The sequence below is a fragment of the Pelobates fuscus genome, chromosome 3 (assembly GCF_036172605.1).
Source record: "Pelobates fuscus isolate aPelFus1 chromosome 3, aPelFus1.pri, whole genome shotgun sequence".
NCBI lineage: Eukaryota > Metazoa > Chordata > Amphibia > Anura > Pelobatidae > Pelobates > Pelobates fuscus.
In genome coordinates, this window is record NC_086319.1 from 126,576,045 (window position 1) to 126,591,456 (window position 15,412).

Sequence of the window (15,412 nt, forward strand, 5' to 3'; positions counted from 1 at the left end):
TTAATCCCTGTTACGTCCCCCTCATCAGGCCTTTTTTAGTCGAATGTATCGCCCACTGTAAGTCCCTTCGGGATCCATCCCTCATTCATCTTAATAAAGGTGAGGTAATCTAGACTTTTTTGACCTAGGCGACTTCTCTTCTCAGTGACAATACCTCCTGCTGCACTGAAGGTCCTTTCCCAGCTCCGCAGAGGCTGTCCTAGCACCCCGGTCATACAAATAGTCGTTAATGGCTTTTTCTTGTTGGAGCAGGCGGTCGAACATTAGGAGTGTTGAATTCCAACGTGTCGGGCTGTCGCAAATCAAGCGCCTCACTGGCATGTTGTTTCGCCACTGGATATCTGAAAAGTGCGCCATCGCCGTGTAGGTACACCTGAAATGGCCACACACCTTCCTGGCCTGCTTCAGGACATCCTGTAAGCCTGGGTACTTATGCACAAAGCGTTGTACGATCAGATTACACACATGTGCCATGCACGGCACATGTGTCAACTTGCCCTAATTCAATGCCGCCAACAAATTTCTTCCGTTGTCACAAACCACTTTGCCGATCTCCAGTTGGTGCAGAGGCAGCCACTGATCCACCTGTGCATTCAGGGCGGACAGGAGTGCTGGTCCGGTGTGACTCTCTGCTTTCAGGCAAGTCAACCCCAAGACGGCTTGACACTGCCGTATCCGGGATGTGGAATAGTACCTGGGGAGCTGGGGGGGTGCCGTTGATGTGGAGCAAGACGCAGCAGCAGAAGAGGACTCAGCCGAGGAGGTTATGGAAGAGGATGGAGTAGGAGGAGTAGAGTAGGTGGCAGCAGGCCTGCCTGCAAGTCGTGGCGGTGTCACCAACTCCTCTGCAGAGCCACGCATTCCATGCTTGGCAGCCGTCAGCAGGTTTACCCAATGCAGCCCTGACCATGAGGATGCTTGTCTGGATCACGTTATAACAAACAATGTTAATCTTTTAACCAACATTCAAGTAGGGGAGCATTTGGGAAATAGTGATCACAATATGGTAACTTTTGAAATAAACTCAAAAAAGCAAAATCATGTGGGGTATATTAAAACGTATAATTTAAAAAAAGCCAATTTTAATAAGATTAGGGCAGCTCTACAACATATCAACTGGCATAAACGCCTTAGTGATAAAAACACTGAGGAAAAATGGAAACTATTCAAACAAATATTAGAAAGGTACATTTCACAGTACCGTATATACTCGAGTATAAACCGACCCGAATATAAGCCGAGGCCCCTAATTTTATCCCAAAAAACTGGGAAAACTTATTGACTCGAGTATAAGACTAGGGTGGGAAATGCAGCAGCTACTGGTAAATTTCTAAATAAAATTAGATCCTAAAAAAAATATATTAATTGAATATTTATTTACAGTGTGTGTATAATGAATGCAGTGTGTGCGTATGTGTGTGTGTATGAGTGGGAGGAGGAGAAGACTGAACCTGAGGAGGGAGCAGGGCAGGGGACCACGCTGACCGGAGCTGACCATCAATAGCATTACCGCTAACCGCCCCACCCTTCTCCCACTGATCGAAAAAAAACTAAGACCTAAGAGGATCCCCCCCAACCCGGGACCCGCAGCGCCAGAAACGGAAGGAATAAGGTACTCACAGATCGCAGACTGGCGATCCAAGCCCGGCACTGCGCTCACAGAAGGCTGAGGTAAGGAAACTGCAGTTCCAGCATCCACTGAAGACAACAGCTGTGATCCGGGCGCCACCTGCTGGACTGATCCATGAATTGCAGCAGTATCCTGAGAAGAGAGCAGCAGAGAGGACGTGAGCCCATGCCCCAGCGGAGATGGCCAAGGTAAGTGACCTGCAGGGGGGAGGGGGGCCAGGCAGGGCAGAGGGGGCAGAATAGAAGAGAGGGAGGGCAGACAGGGAGGGATGGGGACCAGAAGGAGGGGAAGAAAAGGCAGGAGGGGTAAGAAAAGCAGGGGGAGGGGTAAGAAAAGAAGGGGGAGGGGTAAGAAAAGAAGGGGAGGAGGCCCACCAGAGGAGGAGAGGGGGGGACAGAAATCGGGCAGGAGGGAGGGGGACCAGGGGGCCCAGGAAAGGGTAAGCTGGGCCCCCTGGAAGAAACATGAGAACGAGCAGGAGAAGGAGGGGAGACAGAGCCTTCCTCACTGGCAGAGGAGGCTCCTGACGGGCAGGGAGACCCACCCTGGACCCCCAACGGCAGTACAGAGGTACCCCACGCGGCCCGCGAGGGCCTACTCACCGCCGTACCGCCCCGCCGGCCGCGGGGGGACCTAGACCGTTGCAGAATCCGCCGCCCACCGACCCCGGACCGCAAACCAGCACAGGCGGCCGGGGCGGATGGTGTAGAGGGGGATCCACGGGTAGGCCGCGCGGCAACCGCACCAGGGGGCCGCGCGGCGGAAGCAGGCCGCATCCCCGGCCTAGGAGTAGTAGGCCGCGCGGCCGCGGAGGCAGCAGGCCGTGCGGCGGAAGTAGGCCGCATCCACCGGCCTCGAAGTGGAAGGCCGTGCGGCAACGGAGGTGGCTGGCCGCGCGGCAGTGGCAGGCCCCGTGACTGAAGGCCGTGCCACGCGCGCGGCCGCAGAAGGCCGCAAGTCACTCCTCCTTGTTGTAGGCCGCGTGTCTGGAGCCCCAGACAAGCGGTTCCGGCGATGCCTCGGGCCCGGGCTCCCATTCCTCAACCGGGCCCGAGGAGTGGGATCTGGGGAGAGCCTGGCAGGCGGTCGGGAACGCCTGCCAGTGCTGGTGCGGCCCCCAGGGGCAGGGACCGCAGGAGGAGCAGCAGGGGAGACCACAGGGGGTGCCCCAGGGGAGGGTTGGCCCACACCGCTAGCCATACCTCCAGTAATGTTGGCAAATTGCTCCCTCAGTTGCCGGCCACCGTACAGCGCAGCAGCAGCCCTGAGGGATGCCAGGATCACCTCAACATCCATCCAGGCCCGGACTGGCCATCGGGCACACCGGGCAAATGCCCGGTGGGCCGCAGTGGCCATGGGCCGAGGCCGGCAGGGGAAGTCCCAGGATCTCCCCTGCCGGCCTATGCAGGGCCGGCACTATCCGAGCGCCGGCCCCGCTGTTTTCAATGAGGGGCCGGTGAGGAGATCAAAGATCTCCCTCACCGGCCCACATAGAGAATATTCCGGCCGCCAGTGAGGAGAGAGAGAGGGAGCCAGGAGAGGACCCGGCGGAGCTCTATCTTGCAGCTCCGCCGGGTTCCTCTCGCGAGATCCGGCGCGTTGCCATGGCAACGACCGGATCTCGCGAGAGTGAACTCTAGCCCGCAGGCTAGAGTTCACTCACCACTGGACCACCAGGGATGCTGTCGGAGTGCGAGTTCCGGTCCCCCCCTCACTCTCCCAGGTTCCAGCGTGCCGGTCTCCCCCTCCCAGGATAAAGGTAAGAAGGGAGGGGGGGACATTATAACTGCTTAATTTTTATTTTTTTACCCCACACACACACAATCCATTCAAACATTCACACACAGCACTATCACACACAGCACTCTCACTCCCATCACACACAGCACTCTCACTCCCATCACACACAGCACTCTCACACCCATCACACACAGCACTCTCACACACAGCACTCTCACTCCCATCACACACAGCACTCTCACACCCATCACTCTCACTCCCATCACACACAGCACTCTCACTCCCATCACACACAGCACTCTCACACCCATCACAGCACTTTCACACACACATCACTCTCACTCCCATCACACACAGCACTCTCACACCCATCACACACAGCACTCTCACACCCATCACAGCACTTTCACACACAGCACTCTCACTCCCATCACACACAGCACTCTCACTCCCATCACACACAGCACTCTCACACCCATCACACACAGCACTCTCACACCCATCACTCTCACTCCCATCACACACAGCACTCTCACACCCATCACAGCACTTTCACACACAACACTCTCACTCCCATCACACACAGCACTCTCACACCCATCACTCTCACTCCCATCACACACAGCACTCTCACTCCCATCACACACAGCACTCTCACACCCATCATAGCACTTTCACACACAGCACTCTCACTCCCATCACACACAGCACTCTCACACCCATCACAGCACTTTCACACACACATCACTCTCACTCCCATCACACACAGCACTCTCACACCCATCACAGCACTTTCACACACAGCACTCTCACTCCCATCACACACAGCACTCTCACTCCCATCACACACAGCACTCTCACACCCATCACACACAGCACTCTCACACCCATCACTCTCACTCCCATCACACACATCACTCTCACACCCATCACACACAGAACTCTCACACACATCACACTCAGCACTATCACAAAACACATCATACACAGCACTCACACACATTATACACAGCACCCTCATACACAGCACCCTCACACTCATCACACACAGCATCCATCATACACACATACTGCACTCCTCACATACACACCGAACCTCCCCAACACACTGCACCACACACATACACAATACTTCCAAACATATATATATATATATATATATATATATATATATATATATATACACATACACACGCACACACATTCCTGACCACACACATACACACTACATTCCTGACATACACACTCTGGATACCCTATACACACACTAGATTCCTTGTAAGCAAACACATACTACACCCCTAAACACACACTCTCTACAAACACTACATCACATATACACACACACACACACTATAGCATGTATGCACACACTTGCTACATCCCCTATACACACATTCTCTACAGACCCTAGCCACATATGCATTACATTACACCACAAACACAACACGACTAAAACCGACCTTATTACACAATACCACACCACAATCAGCTCACTCTATACACACACACACAATCCCACAAGCAGGCTCCAAACACAGCACAATACTCTTTCCTGGCATTTTTGTCTCCTGGTATCCATTTATAGAGACACCAGAGACAAGTTGCAAGGAAACACAGTGCAAGCATGTTATTAAATTTGCTTGCACTGTGCAGAACAAATACAGGGCTTTAGCAGAGCTCTGCGCATGGTCTGCCCTGGCCTGCACTTTGAGAAGGGGGCGTGTTTGTCGTTAGTGACGACAAAACACACCCTCTCTGCCCCGCCCCTTCTTAGTGGGCCGCTGTGATAAAAAAATGCCCGGGCCAAATTTTTATCCCAGTCCGGCCCTGCATCCATCCCTCAAGCTGTGAAGACTAAAGGCCCAGGCAAACAGGAGCAGGAGACAGGAAGCTGTTTACTGGCCCGAATCCCAAGTGGCACTGAGGTAAGACCTCCCCCTACTAACTCACATAGCCCTAACCCCTCCCACACACATACACACACTACCAAAGACCCTCCCATGCATCTATCCCCACACTCCTACATGTGCCCTTGTCCGCTTAGCTGCGCTATCTCCCCAGGGCCTCATCGGAGCTTAGTTTATTAGAGCTGGGGTGCTCCTGACGCCATAACCACTACAGTGGGTAGTGGTTATGGTTCTTGAAGTGTTCCTTTAATAAATATTCACCTAATATAACATTAAAAAAAATAGCAAAGGGTAGATTGTGCTGTTGTGGTCTACATATGGCTTGCAAGTCTAAAATAATCACATTTTCTATTCAGTGAGGGTTTAAAATAATAGGTCAGATTTAGAACCCTGGTATAGGGTAACAGTGACACCTACTGAGCAAATTTTTACTTACGAAGCAACATTCTTTCTTTTTAAAATTTTCAATTCTACAAAATTTCAGTACAAGCACTCACACACTTTCACTACTAAATAACTGCTTTGAAAACATAACAACTCAGAACCTAGATTGCTGTCTACTCTGTAATTTATATCAGTTATTTGATCATTTTAAATGTTATAGCAGGCACAAGGTTATTATTATACATTACAGTTCTTCTTTACTACTCTAACAGCAAAACAATCTATATTATATAACAGAAAAAGAACAAATAAACTACACTAACAACTAAACTACATAACAGTAGAACACTCCGTTAGTAAGAAGATGTCCCCCAATATTCTTCTTTATTTGCTGCTACTCAAAGAGTTAATAATTTGTAACTCTACTACCTGTATTGTTGGTCCATGTTGTTATATTTTTTTCAATATTTTTGTGCTATTTTTTTCTCAGAAACCTGTGTTTTGATGTATAATTTGCCCCAGCCAGTAGAAGCCACCCTTCTGCGCCAACAGGGTAGGAAACCAGAGGGTGGCTAACATTTTTATCTGTATGTGTGTCTTTCTGTGTTTCTGTGTGTCTGTATCTATTTGTCTGTATCTGTATGTACATAATATTTGTATCTGTATGTGTGTCAGTGTGTGTATCTGTATGTCTGTGTATCTGTGTGTGTGTCATTGTTTGCATCTGTAGGTCTGTGCATCCGTATATTTGTCAGTGTGTGTACCTTTAAATGTGTCAGTGTTTCTTTCCGTGTGGCTCTGTTTCTGCGTGTGTGGCAGTGTTTGTATCTGTGTCTGTGTATCTCTATGTTGGCAATATGTATGTATTAGTGTATCTGTGCAGCTGTATGTATGTCAGTGTTTGTATCTGTGTGTCTCATTCCCTTTATGTTCGGCTGTCCGTACTCCCTTTGTTCGTTTCCCGAATGGACAGTTTGTGGACCCTCGTTATACCTCCCTGAACACCGACCACACCTGGCTGTTAACCGCATCAGATTGCGTCATTAACCATTTGGGTCCATTTACATCTAAACAACATTTGATATGAAAAGCTGCATAATGGCAATATAGTAGATTTAAAGTTGGAAACACTCAATATTGTTTAGTTCTTTGTAGTGTTGTCAATTTGATTATGTGGCGAAAGTAACCTCGCCACTGGCTTTTCGAGGATCCTGTTTGCCAGCCTCCTGCCCTGTGACTATGGCCCTGTAATAAACTTTGGTTAAATACACTGTTTGTGCCTTTTGGACTTGTAACATTCTTCACTCAGTAACACTTCAAACTCCTGAACGTCCGAAGCAGTAACACTTCGAACTCCCGAACATTCAAAGCGATTCTAAGCGATTCGAAGTAGGTCAAAGCGGTCGGCTGGCATTCGAACACGTGGCAGTGGTCATCTTAAGCCGCAAGCACACCGAGCGGTGTTTGGTCGTAGAGTGCATGGAACTCAAATTGGACACTCAACGCCGTGAACACAGCTAAACACATACCGTCCACTGATGTTTGGCTATTCAAATGGGAATCGAACGGAGTTCGGTGGGAATGAACTCCCAAAGGAGATACATAAAATGAACCTACTCTCGGACCTACACGTTCAGTATTTTATATTCTACTTTGAATCCTCGAAGTAGACCGACCACACAGCCTAATTTCCTGGAACTCTTTTGGGCATGGGACCATGCCTGCGGTCGGTCAAATAATGACTTCCATAGAATTCCTGAACCCCTGAACTAATCTGGGTGATTTTTGGATATGTTGGTCACCCAGAGCAGGGCTATCAGTGGATGTAACAATTGTGGGGATTTTATGTGTTTTGGGGGTACTTTTGGAGTTTTATACAAATATGTGTTTTACATCCTGGAGATAATTGGGTTAATACAGTATCTGACAAAATTCCCATGGAAAATTACATAGTTGATGCAGAGTCTGGTTTTAATCCATAAAGGGCATAAATCACCTAACATTCCTAAATTGTTTGGAATAACATGCTTTAAAACATCAGGTATGATGTTGTATCAATCAGGTAGTGTAAGGGTTACGCCCGCTTCACAGTGACAGACCAAACTCCGCACCGCACCGCTCCGCACCGCAAATAACTGCAAACAGTCCATTTGCACAACCGCAAACTCCCCATTTGCACAAGGTTGGATACCAAGCTAGCCATGTCCCGTTCCTTGTCCTCACTGATGTCATTGAAGGTCTCTTCCTCCACCCAGCCACGTACAACACCAAGGGTCCCCGAAAGGTGACAACAAGCCCCCTGGGACGCCTGCTGTGTTTGGTCTTCCACCTCCTCAAAGCCACCTTCCTCCTCTGACTCCTCTTCTTCAGACTCCTCTCTCTGCGTTGCCTCTCTCTGCATTATTATAAGGTGTGTTAAGTAGTACTATAACTATCAGTTTAATCCCTGTTACGTCCCCTATCAGGGGACGTGTATATGGCATCGATTTTAGGAACCGGGAGATGGGAAAAGATGCTTGGTTGGTCCTCCTACTTCAAATTTGGGGCACTGCGCGTGCAATCTAATGTGCCACCAGATAGGAGTGGTGTGTTAAAGGGAAACTCCAGTGCCAGGAAAACAATCAGTTTTCCTGGCACTGGAGGGTTCCTCTCCCTCCCACCCCCAATCCCCGGTTACTGAAGGGGTGAAAACCCCTTCAGTGACTTACCAGAGGCAGCGACAGGTCCCACGTCGCTGCTTCCTCCTCCCCCGCCGCTCCTCCTTCTGCATACGTCGGCCGGTGGGCGAGACTGATCCCGCCCGCCGGCCGAGGAGACCCCGCGCATGCGCATTAGCGCACCCCATAGGAAAGCATTGAAAATGAATTTCAATGCTTCCCTATGGGGAATAGAGCGACGCTGGAGGTCCTCACACAGCGTGAGGACGTCCAGCGATGCTCTAGCACAGAAAACCTGTGCTAGAAACCAGGAAGTTCCCTCTAGTGGCTTTCTGATAGACAGCCACTAGGGGAGGACTTAACCCTGCAAGGTAATTATTGCAGTTTAAAAAAAACTGCAATAATTACACTTGCAGGGTTAAGGGTAGTGGGAGTTGGCACCCAGACCACTCCAATGAGCAGAAGTGGTCTGGGTGCCTGGAGTGTCCCTTTAAGTAGTACTATTCTTATCAGTTTAATCCCTGTTACGTCCCCCTCATCAGGCCTTTTTTAGTCGAATGTATCGCCCACTGTAAGTCCCTTCGGGATCCATCCCTCATTCATCTTAATAAAGGTGAGGTAATCTAGACTTTTTTGACCTAGGCGACTTCTCTTCTCAGTGACAATACCTCCTGCTGCACTGAAGGTCCTTTCCCAGCTCCGCAGAGGCTGTCCTAGCACCCCGGTCATACAAATAGTCGTTAATGGCTTTTTCTTGTTGGAGCAGGCGGTTGAACATTAGGAGTGTTGAATTCCAACGTGTCGGGCTGTCGCAAATCAAGCGCCTCACTGGCATGTTGTTTCGCCACTGGATATCTGAAAAGTGCGCCATCGCCGTGTAGGTACACCTGAAATGGCCACACACCTTCCTGGCCTGCTTCAGGACATCCTGTAAGCCTGGGTACTTATGCACAAAGCGTTGTACGATCAGATTACACACATGTGCCATGCACGGCACATGTGTCAACTTGCCCTAATTCAATGCCGCCAACAAATTTCTTCCGTTGTCACAAACCACTTTGCCGATCTCCAGTTGGTGCAGAGGCAGCCACTGATCCACCTGTGCATTCAGGGCGGACAGGAGTGCTGGTCCGGTGTGACTCTCTGCTTTCAGGCAAGTCAACCCCAAGACGGCTTGACACTGCCGTATCCGGGATGTGGAATAGTACCTGGGGAGCTGGGGGGGTGCCGTTGATGTGGAGCAAGACGCAGCAGCAGAAGAGGACTCAGCCGAGGAGGTTATGGAAGAGGATGGAGTAGGAGGAGTAGAGTAGGTGGCAGCAGGCCTGCCTGCAAGTCGTGGCGGTGTCACCAACTCCTCTGCAGAGCCACGCATTCCATGCTTGGCAGCCGTCAGCAGGTTTACCCAATGCAGCCCTGACCATGAGGATGCTTGTCTGGATCACGTTATAACAAACAATGTTAATCTTTTAACCAACATTCAAGTAGGGGAGCATTTGGGAAATAGTGATCACAATATGGTAACTTTTGAAATAAACTCAAAAAAGCAAAATCATGTGGGGTATATTAAAACGTATAATTTAAAAAAAGCCAATTTTAATAAGATTAGGGCAGCTCTACAACATATCAACTGGCATAAACGCCTTAGTGATAAAAACACTGAGGAAAAATGGAAACTATTCAAACAAATATTAGAAAGGTACATTTCACAGTACCGTATATACTCGAGTATAAACCGACCCGAATATAAGCCGAGGCCCCTAATTTTATCCCAAAAAACTGGGAAAACTTATTGACTCGAGTATAAGACTAGGGTGGGAAATGCAGCAGCTACTGGTAAATTTCTAAATAAAATTAGATCCTAAAAAAAATATATTAATTGAATATTTATTTACAGTGTGTGTATAATGAATGCAGTGTGTGCATATGTGTGTGTGTATGAGTGCAGCGTGTGTGTATGAGTGCAGTGTGTGTGTGCATGAATGCAGTGTGTGTGTGTATGAATGCAGTGTGTGAATGCAGTGTGTGCAGGGCCGGTGCAAGGATATTTGCCGCCGTAGGCAAAACATTTTTTGCCGCCCCCTCCCCCCCCCATATGTCCTGACTTCCCCTCCTCCTCCCTCAGTGGTCCTTACCTCCCCACCCCCGTGTTCCTTCAACCCCCCCAGTGGTCCAGACTCACCCCTCCCCTAGTGGTCCTTACCCTCCCCTCCCCTAGTGGTCCTTACTTCCCCCTCCCCTCCCATAGTGGTCCTTATCCCACCCCCTCCCTCTCATAGTGGTCCTTATCCCCCTTCTCCGTCCCATAGTGTTCCTTATCCCCCCCCATCCCTCCCATAGTGGTCCATATACCCCCCCTCCCTCCCATAGTGGTCCTTATACCCCCCTCCCTCCCATAGTGGTCCTTATCCCACCCCCTCCCTCCCATAGTGGTCCTTATCCCACCCCCTCCCTCCCATAGTGGTCCTTATCCCACCCCCTCCCTCCCATAGTGGTCCTTATCCCACCCCCTCCCTCCCATAGTGGTCCTTATACCCCCCTCCCTCCCATAGCGGTCCTTATACCCCCCTCCCTCCCATAGTGGTCCTTATCCCCCCCCTCCCTCCCATAGTGGTCCTTATCCCCCCCTCCCTCCCATAGTGGTCCTTATCCCCCCTCCCTCCCATAGTGGTCCTTATCCCCCCCTCCCTCCCATAGTGGTCCTTATCCCCCCCTCCCTCCCATAGTGGTCCTTATACCACCCCCTCCCTCCCATAGTGGTCCTTAACCCACCCCCTCCCTCCCATAGTGGTCCTTAACCCACCCCCACCCTCCCATAGTGGTCCTTAACCCACCCCCACCCTCCCATAGTGGTCCTTATACCCCCCCCCCCCCCCTCCCATAGTGGTCCTTATACCCCCTTTTTTTGTTATTATTAATTTTTTTTTATTATTATTATTTTTTTATTATTTCTTCTTATTTTATTTATATTTTTTTTTTCGTCCCCCCTCCCTGCTTGATATATGGCAGGGAGGGGGGCTCTCCTTCCCTGGTGGTCCAGTGGTAGTTCAGTGGGGGGGAGAGGGGGGCTGGCAGAGCTGTAACTTACCTGTCCTGCAGCTCCTGTCAGCTCTCTCCTCCTCTGCGCCGTCCGTTCTGCTCTTCTGTCAGCTTACACTGTAAGTCTCGCGAGAGCCGCGGCTCTCGCGAGACTTACACTGGGAGCTGACCGAGGTGCTGACCGGACGGCGCAGAGGAGGAGAGAGCTGACAGGAGCTGCAGAACAGGTAAGTTACAGCTCTGCCAGCCCCCCTCTCCCCCCAGTCTGTATTATGGCAATGCAAATTGCCATAATACAGACCTTGACTCGAGTATAAGCCGAGTTGGGGTTTTTCAGCCCAAAAAATGGGCTGAAAAACTCGGCTTATACTCGAGTATATATGGTATGTACCATTGGGTAATAAATATAAAATAAACAAATTAAAACAATGTGGCTTAGTAGAGAAGTAAAACAAGAGATTAAAAATAAGAAAAGGGCTTTTAAAGCATTTAAATCGGACCAATCAGATGCATCCTATTTAAGATATAAGGAAGCCAATAATACTTGCAAAAAGGCAATTAAAGTGGCTAAACTAGAAAATGAGAAATTGATAGCCAAAGAATGCAAAACCAACCCCAAACATTTTTTCAAGTACATTAATTCTAAAAAAACAAAAAATGAAAGTGTAGGTACACTGAAAACAGAGATGGGTCTGTTAGTCAATGAAGACAAGGAAAAGGCAGACATTTTAAATAACTATTTTTCTTCGGTATATATTAATGAGGATCCTATGGCAATAGATATGCATATGATTGCTGCAACAAACTTGCAGATAACTTGTGATTGGATAACTCGAGACAAGGTGCTACAGCTATTAAAGAAAATTTATGTAAATAAAGCTCCGGGGCCTGACGGTATCCACCCACGAGTACTTAAGGAGCTAAGTGGGGAAATAAGTGAACCTCTGTATTTAATTTTTCAAGATTCTTTTGTTTCAGGTATTGTACCGGAGAATTGGAGGAAGGCAGATGTTGTTCCTATATTTAAAAAGGGTTCAAAATCCTTGCCTGGAAATTATAGACCTGTGAGCTTAACTTCTGTGACAGGGAAATTATTTGAACGGCTATTAAGGGATAATATTCAGGAATTCATTGGGAAGAACTGTGTTATTAGCAATAATCAGCATGGTTTTATGAAACATAGGTCATGTCAAACTAACCTTATTGCATTCTATGAAGAAGTAAGTAGAAATATAGATCAGGGTGTTGCAGTGGATGTGATCTACTTGGATTTTGCCAAGGCATTTGATACGGTTCCTCACAATAGGTTAGTCTTCAAACTAAAAGAAATTGGTCTAGATGAATATTCTTGTTCTTGGATAGAACATTGGCTTAAGGATAGAGTACAGCGAGTTGTCATAAATGGTAAATTTTCAAGCTGGACAAAAGTGGTAAGTGGTGTCCCTCAGGGTTCTGTTTGGGGACCGCTTCTATTTAACATATTTATAAATGATCTTGAAATGGGCATTGAAAGCCATGTATCAGTGTTTGCAGATGACACAAAACTTTGTAAAGTAATAAAATGTGAGCAGGATATTGCCTTGCTGCAGAGGGATTTGGATAGATTGGGGGACTGGGCACTAAAATGGCAGATGAAATTTAACGTAGAAAAATGCAAAGTTATGCACTTCGGGGTTAAGAATGCACAAGCAATTTACACCCTAAATGGTAGTGAACTAGGGATAACCACACACGAGAAGGATTTGGGAATTGTTATAGACAACAAATTAGGTAGCAATATGCAATGTCAATCTGCCGTTGCTAAGGCCAGTAAGGTTTTGTCATGTATAAATAGGGGCATAAATTCTCGAGATGAAAATATAATTTTGCCTCTTTATAAATCGCTGGTAAGACCACACCTTGAATATGCTGTGCAATTTTGGGCACCTGTTCTAAAGAAGGATATCATGGCACTAGAAAAAGTGCAGAGACAAGCTACAAAATTGATAAAAGGAATGGAGCATTTTAGTTATGAAGAAAGGTTAAAAAATGTAAATCTCTTCAGTTTGGAAAAACGGCGCCTTAGAGGGGATATGATAACATTATACAAATATATTCGGGGCCAGTAAAAACCATTATCTGGAAATCTATTCATAAACAGGGCTATACATAGGACACAAGGTCACACATTTAGGCTTGAAGAAAGGAGATTTCATCTAAGGCAAAGAAAAGGTTTTTTCACAGTAAGAGCAATAAGGATATGGAATTCATTGCCGGAAGAGGTGGTTTTGTCAGAGTCTATACAGATGTTCAAATTGCAATTGGATAAATACTTGCAAAAACATAACATACAGGGATACAATTTCTAATTAGTGGGGTAATAGCTGCTTGATCCAAGGAGACATCTGACTGCTATTTTGGGGTCAAGAAGGAATTTTTTCCTAGTTTGTTGCAAAATTGGAAGCGCTTCAGACTGGGTTTTTTGCCTTCTTTTGGATCAACAGCAAAAGCATATGTGAGGAAGGCTGAACTTGATGGACGCAAGTCTCTTTTCAGCTATGTAACTATGTAACTATGTAACTATGTAACCATGCTTTGCAGACCAGGTATCAGTGGTAAGATGGACCCTTGCCCCAACACTGTGTGCTAGACATGCCATTACTTCCTTTTGCACAATCGAGTACAGGTTGGGGATTGCCTTTTGAGCAAAGAAATTTCGGCCGGGTACCTTCCACTGCGGTGTCCCAAAAGCTACACATTTTTGGAACGCCTCAGACTCCACCAGCTTGAATGGTAAAAGCTGGCGGGCTAAGAGTTCAGACAAGCCAGCTGTCAGATGCCGGGCAAGGGGGTGACTTTGTGACATTGGCTTCTTACGCTCAAACATGTCCTTGACAGACACCTGACTGTGGGCAGATGAGCAGGAACTGCTCAAGGCGAGAGACGGAGTGGCGGATGGTTGAGAGGGGACAAGGAGGACAGCAGTGGTTGACGTGGCTGAAGATGCTGGACCAGGAGGAGGATGGCGGCTTTGAGTTTGTGTGCTGCTTGTACTCATGTGTTGATCCCAGAGGTGTTTGTGATGTGCGATAATGTGCCTTCGCAAAGCAGTTGTACCTAGGTGGGTGTTGGACTTCCCATGACTCAGTTTCTTTTGGCACAGGTTGCAAATGGCATCGCTGTTGTCAGAGGCAGACACACAAAAAAATGCCACACTGCTGAGCTCTGCAATGACGGGTTTCTGGTGGTGGCAACTGCATGCGTTGATTGGCGTGCTGTCTGGCTGACCCCGGGTGCCGATGCATGCTGTCTGACTGTGCCACTAGCTCCTTGCGACGACCTCCCCCTGCCTCCAACTCGTCTCCTCCTCCTCTCTGTCTCCCCATCTGAACTTTACCCCTGTTCTTCTTGTCTTCTAGCGGGCACCACCGTGACATCCACGGAAGCATCGTCATCAGCAACCGCTTCACTTGTATCTGACAACTCAGAAAAGGAAGCAACAGCGGGTACAACATCATCATCATCACACCGTACGTCCATGTGTGTAATGCTGCCTGACTGAGACATATCCCTGTTATCTACATCCTCTGGCAATAATGGTTGCGCATCACTCATTTCTTCCAACTGCTGTGTAAATAACTCCTCTGACAGATCAAGTGAAGCGACTGTGGTGCTAGTGTTGGTGGTGGCGGCAGGCGGGCGAGTGGTAACTTGAGAGGTGCCCAAAGCTAAGCTGGAGGAGGATGGTGCGTCAAGGTTCCGAGCGGAAGCTGTAGAATATTGGGTGTCCTGTGTTAGCCAGTCAGCTATGTCCTGAAAACTTTTCGAGTTCAGAGTACGTGGCCTCTGAACACTGGGCATTATTCTAGGGCCAAAGGGAATCACAGCACCATGACCACGACGGCCCCTGCGGGGTGGCCTGCCTCTGCCTGTCATTTTTTTTTCGATTAGTGGTACTTTGCGTGCAAGCTACTGTGACAACAGATATGAGTGGCACTGTGCACTGGCAGAAGTTGGCAGAGTAGACGCTGTAGGCCTGACACACACACTTGCAGACAACTAACTGCTATTCA